Here is a 6,839-nt window from a genome sequence, read left to right as displayed (position 1 = left end):
AAGAGAAATTTGATCTACTATTTAGAATAAAAATGGTATAAAAAAGTTAATATTTTTTTTCAATCTGTTATTTGAATTTTAAAAAGAAGATAAGATTGATATTTCATCTTTATATTTTTTTGATATATGATAGTTTAGAGTTAAATGAAGGCTATATATATATATATTTTTAATATTTAAGTAATTTAAATCATTTAAATTTTTGATAGAAAAAAATATAACTAGAGATATAAAATTAATTATTTTAAATTATTTTCAAAGAATGTGAATTATATCCAAATTTTGATTGAATTATTTACAATTGTGTCAATAATATTTGTTAATGTTTATTTATAAGACTTGATTCACTATAATAGTATTGATTGGAATAGACAATGTTTCAAAGATATTTAATATAAGAGATTTACTATTATTATTATTATTATTATTATTATTTTTACTTAATCTTAGAAAAGTTATTCAATCTTTTTTTTAAATATCTTTATTTAAAATAATGTAATAATTTCAATAATTAGAAATAATAAATAGTAATAAAATGTCAAAAAATAAAATTTTATCTTTAATTATAAGAGCATTGGCACTAACAAAGGCAACTAAATTGTTTCACAAAATATTATACATTTTAAATTTTCATGAACCTTGATATATATGGTAATTTTTCTAAATATAGACATTCACCAAAAAAATCCTTTGTTTTTTTTAGCTATTAGACTTCTTTATATTTAATTTTTTGCATATCACGATAGGTTATCAAAAAACATAAAAAGAATATAATAATTTATCTTTATCAATTAAAAACATTTATTTTAAAGACATCACCATTTTATTTTTTGTCTTAATTTTCTTTCAAGAATACAATTAGGCTAATTAACATGATTTTTTTCTTCTCATACTACAACTAAATAAGTGTTTACTTGGAGCATCTTCCTCAGTAAATTGAATCTAGATTTTGTACATGAAAATATAAATTTTGTTATTCAATCCTTTGATTTGCAAAATAATGTTAGCTTTGTAGTGTATATTTGCCATAGCTGTAGAAGTAATAACTTGATTCTTCAACTATTATGAACACAAATTAAATTGACCACATATTATCTCTTATGTAGAACATATTAAGAGAGACAAATTTGATCTCATTGTTTTCATCTAAAATGAAGCATAAGTTGAGTTATGCAGCAATTCACAAGGTCTTAATAGAACCAGATTTATAGATTTATAAGGCCTTAACAACACATGTGATTCACTTCTACCTCACAAAAGAATATCACATTGGCTTTTGACTCAATCATAATTGTTTTAGTGACAACTGCATGGATTCAACTAGTTACACATATGGTTGGTAGGTGGAACTGGTTCAAACTCAAACTTGTATAGCAAAACCAGACTTAGATAAAAACCAATACATATCTGATACTTTTACTTTTGAAATCTACTTTATCTTTAACGACGTGGAGGGCCTCCAATTTTGAAACACCTTGAAATTGCCTTCGGGGCCTTTCTAGTGGCGCCGAACGATGCCTTTTGTATGTTTTGTTGCCGCAAAATTCCGCCATATCGCAGCGTGTTTGGCCGCTGCTGCGATTTTTCGCTGGAGCAATTGCTGCAGTTATTGATGCGATGGACGATGCTCATGGATTACTCGTTTGTTACCAGTATTGCTACTGTGACTGCGGTCCCGGGGTCAGATGGCGAAGCCTGCGTCATTGAATTTCCCCCCTTGCGTTCAGTGCATCGTGCATTCTTACTCCACAGAGCCGTAATGTGAATTTTGGATGGGCGGATTTTGGACGTCGAGCTAGTGATTATTCGCATGCGGTGCATAGCTTTAATCCTGCGAGAGACAACGTTGGTCAAAAGTCCTTTCACTGCTGGTGCACCGGGAGTTTTTCTGGTTTCACGTGTGCGGAGGATTTCGGATTTTTTTTTTTTTTTTTTTTTTTTTTTTTTTTGGATTGCTATGGATTTGGTCGTTTTGCCAGTCGCCCGATTTTGGACGCATCGTTGTGGTGGAGGCGAGGTTCGAAATCCTGCTGTATTTCTCATGAAATTTGGAAGAGAGAGAATTTTTCGCCCTGCGTGATCAAAGGCAGATGGCGCAGCAGATTCGCTGCAAGGCAGCAGAAGACAGGGTTTGTAGGAGAAAGCATCAGAAGCTCTGTGATGTTATTGGATTTCTATTTGATAAGGGAGCTTCTTCCTCTTATTTTGAGCACTGAGGCGTTCACTTTACTGGGAGTTTCGATTGGTCGGAGACTACGCTTCATCCTCTAGTAATCTTCTTTCATTCATCAATTGCTGATCTTTTCAACTAAATAGAACGGGTGGAATTACTGCTGTTGCAAAATTTAGTCGATGTAGATTTTATACGACTGTTAGTTTGGTTAATCTTAGGGCCTCAAATATGTGGGTTTGGACCGTAGCGAGCTGTTATTGTCCTGCCTCTAAAACAGTGTTGTATGTTCTTGCTTGAAAGTTTTGAGAGAATTCGAATGTGGTGAATGTGATGCGTGATTGGTTCTCAATTCTTACAGGACTAGGGCCGGAAGTAATGGCATTAATTGAAAAAACAAGTTTTTCATTTCGCAGCAGTCTTCTTTGTACGCAAATTTTCTTCTTTCGCCTCCCGGTAAGCTTAATCGCGTTTATTTATTTCCGTGAATGTGGTACTCTATAATTTGGACTGTTGTCTGGAAGAGCGATCTGCATTGTTATGCAATAACGTCGTAGTTTCTGTCACAAATCAAACATGTTTCTATGACGCACTAAGTGTTATCGACACAACGCTGTATAGTTCTCCATGTTCTATGTTCGGAGCCGAACCGTGCTGATGAGGATGTAAGATGACGAAAGTGCTACCTCAATCATTTGCATGATCAATACTTTTCTCAATTGACCAGCCAGATTTAGTTGAAACATACTCATGTTGTACAGTCATACGTTGCTTTGGCGCTTCCTATGGCATCGCTGTAATGAAGTTTGTCATTTGCCAGTGGTCTGATCATGGATGTTCCGTCTTCAACTTTATGAACGGGCACATAACGTTTCTTGAGCTTGTGGTTAAATGCAGCCCTGCGAGCTGCGGGTTTAGGGAGTTTACGAATGTTGCGGCCAACTCTCATGTTGTTTCTGACTATTACTGCCCTCCACTTGTTTCTTGCTGAGGTACCAAACGACTGAATAAACTTCACTTGCAACTTGTTTGGCATGAAGCTCGTACCTATTTCTACTTGTGGACATTTTTGGATATTCTTCTTAGCGGTGTGCTACGCATATGGTCATCAGATTCATCTTTAAGAAACCAAGTTGGGTATGTGTACTTACAGGTACGCAGTGGTTGCACAGGGTATAACACCACGTTCAAATCGAATGGCCATCGAAGCTGCCAACGCAACCGTGACAAGGTATCCACTCTTCGGGATGTTAGCTATCTTAAAGTAAGTCAAAGATGTAGAAACTTTAGATCTTACAGAAATGTTCATGGCAAATCGAGCAGAGATTCCTTTTTAAATTCAATTTATGTGCTGTTGGAAGTTTTTTCTTTCTTTTCATTTTTTCAAGAAGGAAAGATACGGAAAACCAAAGGACAGTAAAAAGTTCAATAAAAAGGAAAAAAGAAAGGAAGGTATATAAGTACAAAGTGAGTCCAGTACTTGAGATTCTACCAGGCTGGTTGGTGGCATAAGAACAGGGTATATTACGTGTAGGACATTATCAGATTTTGCGATTCTCTCAGGGGCTTTTGTTTGATATGAGCTTACACATGTCTCATGCAGATGACAAGGGCGTCCTGCGCTTCCTTCAGTCGGCCCATTATATATCCAGGATACGGGAAAATATGGTTTATTTTTACCTGAAAAACTAAGCGGTTATGGATACTCAATTGTCTTATTCCTTTTGTATTTTTCATAGGATAGTCATAATATAGTGGAATTTTCAAAGAATGAAATTATATCTTGTTGAGGATGCTTTTTCAAAGAATTGCACTTCATGAATTGTTGGAGATTGGATTAGTCCGCTTTTTGTCAGCTCATTGAAGCACCTTGAAATACTTGCAGAAAACATAGGCTTAAGTACCTACTCTATGCTCAAGGGTTTGATGGTTACAGCTCGTTGCTAACAGTCACTTTCGTGCAACTAGAGATAGCGTCAGTCTCTATTGACGGCCGTTGCATTCCCGTTTTAGAGTTTCTTCGTCAATGTTGCGCTCCTGCAAGGTTATTAGAGGATTAGCATGCAATGGAGGAACAGGTTCTTGCTTAATATTTTAGTGCTACGCTGGATGTTAATAAATAATCTGGCTTTTGTAGGGAGTCCAAAACGAGGAAACTTCTGTGAGAAGTTCTCAATCTGAAGTGGATACAGGTGCACACTGTTAGACCTTTTAAGTTTATTTTTAAGCCATATGAACTTTCGTGTCTGAAATGCAGTTTCTTTGATGTTAAGATTAGACCTTCAAAACAAAGAACATTCATTGTATGAGACTCTAAGTATTACATATCAACATTACATCTAGAATACAACCTGCAAACTAGTCTGTAAGTTGGATTTAATTTTGTCATATTGATATAAATACTGTATATTTTACAGCTTTGTCTGTCAAGAGAGTGGTTTTGGCGGAAAAGGCGATATGGGATGAGGATCAAAGATTGTGTATTTTGAATAACGGTTGTGAATAATTGCTGGGAAAGGTGCCACACAGCAGAGGGTTCAATAGAAAGGGGGACTCGCAAAGTGATAGAATCTATTTGCAGGGTGTACGGCAATTTAGCTCTGAATGTATGTGCAATACGCCTCTTAATTCAGACGGATGTTTTTAAACCCCCTGAGTGGTTTGTTTTATTTTTGTATTTCATAGTTTGTAAGTAAAGTATTTGGCTTGGTTGATTGTCTTTTAAGTATTCATTTGCCACACAAACAAAAACGTGTAAGAATCTGAATTTTACTTCAACTAATGTTTGCTTAAGCCAGCTTTTGTAACATCCTTGTCCTTTTATGTAGTTGCCTCTAATTTGACATACTATTTAGTAATTGCCAAAACTGAGTATGAAATCAGTAACTCTACCATTAGCCATTCATACTTTGTAATTTATTGCAATAATCACTAAATCAATTGGTAATTCAAGTTCTATATTAAATAATTGATGTGGCTACCAAATTACAAGTCCAACAATGTAAGATAGATTGAAAAAAATGTGGACCAAAATGTATTATTTCTAAAACTTAGTTATGCTCACACTTGGATTACAATGACATGATAGAATCTAAGCTACAAATCTAACATGGACAATTGGTTTTTTAAGTGTGATTGAGAGTATAGGTTTATTCTTGGTCTTCATATATATAATTGTGGCCATCATCAATGCACATCACCTATGTAAATTGAGCAAAATCATTTCATTAAGATATATATGTATTATTGATAAGAAGTTAGTAGAAGTGGCAGCTTTGTAGAAGTTGAGGAGAGGTGAGAGTACTAGTAATATTGCTAGAGATTTATAGGTATTTTAAAGTTGGATTGCACAATTTTGTAAGTAACATTTGATTAATTTAAGTGATGTAAATCATAGTTTTGGTGGTAGACCAAGGATGTATAATATAGTTGATTGAAGGACTTGTGTGAAAAAAAATCATTAGAAGTGGCAAGGAAATTTCACATAAAGTTGGAAATTACTTGAGAGAAGAGTTTTATATTAGTATAAGTAATAGTACTATGAAGAGAGTGTTACGTGAAGCAAGTTTGAAATGCAAAATGCAGCAAAAGAAATGAAAGCTCATACTTTGTCAACTTAATGCAAGATTAGAATTTTCTAAATATCATTATCATTGAATTGGTGATAATGAAGATTGTGTAATATTCTCCAATAAAACAAAAATCAACTACTTTTACTTCTATAATTATAGTTGGTATTGATTTTATGACAAACAAAGTACAAGTGTTAAAACAATACAACAAATAATTAAGTTTGAAGATAAAAGAGTAATGATGTGGAATTGTATGATTCCAAATAGCCTTAGTATGATATATAGGATTGAAAGAAGAATGGATCAAATTATGTATAAAGAGATTTTAGAATAAGAATTGATTCATATAGTGCATGCATACAATTTAAATCCTACAAGTTTGAATTTTTAATATGATAATAACTCTAAGCATACATCTAAAGATATGTATTATTGACTAAATTTACAAGAATTTACTCTTTTAAAGTAGCTGGCTCAATCTCCAAACTTAAATCTGATTAAATACTTATAAATAATTTTAAAATATCAATTAAACCAATATGAAATCCATCCTAAAAAAATACTAGAATTATGGTAGTGTAGTAAGGATTATTAGACTTCAATTATTTCCAATAAATATAAAAACTTATATAAAAGCATGCATAAGCATATTAGAGGTGTAATATCAGCTAAAAGTATGTAGTGTCATGGATATATATCTATTGTAATTATTACCCAAGTAATATGAATGGATAGAAGTAAGTAAAAATAGATTAATTTCATAATACTTTCTAAAGTAGCTTTCTAGAAGCTTCCTAGATACTGTTTTGACTTTACATGTATTTATACTTGATTGGTAGGTTAGAAATTCGATCAACAAACTAACTAAGTACCACATGTATTGATAGCTTACAAAATAAGTTAATTATATGGCACCCATACAGAAAACTTACCTTATAAGTTAAGATATGTATCATGCAAAGTCATCAAATCATATCGATTTTCCTATGATAGAACATTCTTCTAGTCTTAGAGAACCAAGGGTTGCATTGCTTGAGAAGTTTGATGGCATAAGATCAAAGTTTTGAGGATTTATCAATTAAGTACAACTTATGATT

At 33.0% G+C, this 6,839-nt stretch overlaps 1 long non-coding RNA gene across 3 annotated transcripts; it reads left to right on the top strand.

Annotated features, from left to right (window-relative positions):
* Positions 1–2,095: 2,095 nt before the first annotated feature.
* Positions 2,096–4,818, top strand: LOC149986747 (uncharacterized). Of its 3 annotated transcripts, none has more exons than XR_016499875.1 (7): positions 2,096–2,270; positions 2,532–2,626; positions 3,068–3,162; positions 3,324–3,401; positions 3,774–3,838; positions 4,308–4,362; positions 4,588–4,818. It is a non-coding gene; the product is annotated as an uncharacterized LOC149986747 (long non-coding RNA). The 3 variants fall into 3 exon arrangements; XR_016499877.1 differs by having other exon boundaries at positions 2,130–2,270; positions 3,343–3,401; XR_016499876.1 differs by lacking the exons at positions 2,096–2,270; positions 2,532–2,626 and having other exon boundaries at positions 2,963–3,162.
* The last annotated feature ends 2,021 nt before the right edge of the window (positions 4,819–6,839 follow it).

This window comes from Physcomitrium patens, chromosome 21 (assembly GCF_059467195.1).
Source record: "Physcomitrium patens ecotype Gransden chromosome 21, ASM5946719v1, whole genome shotgun sequence".
Taxonomy (NCBI): Eukaryota; Viridiplantae; Streptophyta; class Bryopsida; order Funariales; family Funariaceae; genus Physcomitrium; species Physcomitrium patens.
This window is presented reverse-complemented; position numbering and strand designations above follow the sequence as displayed.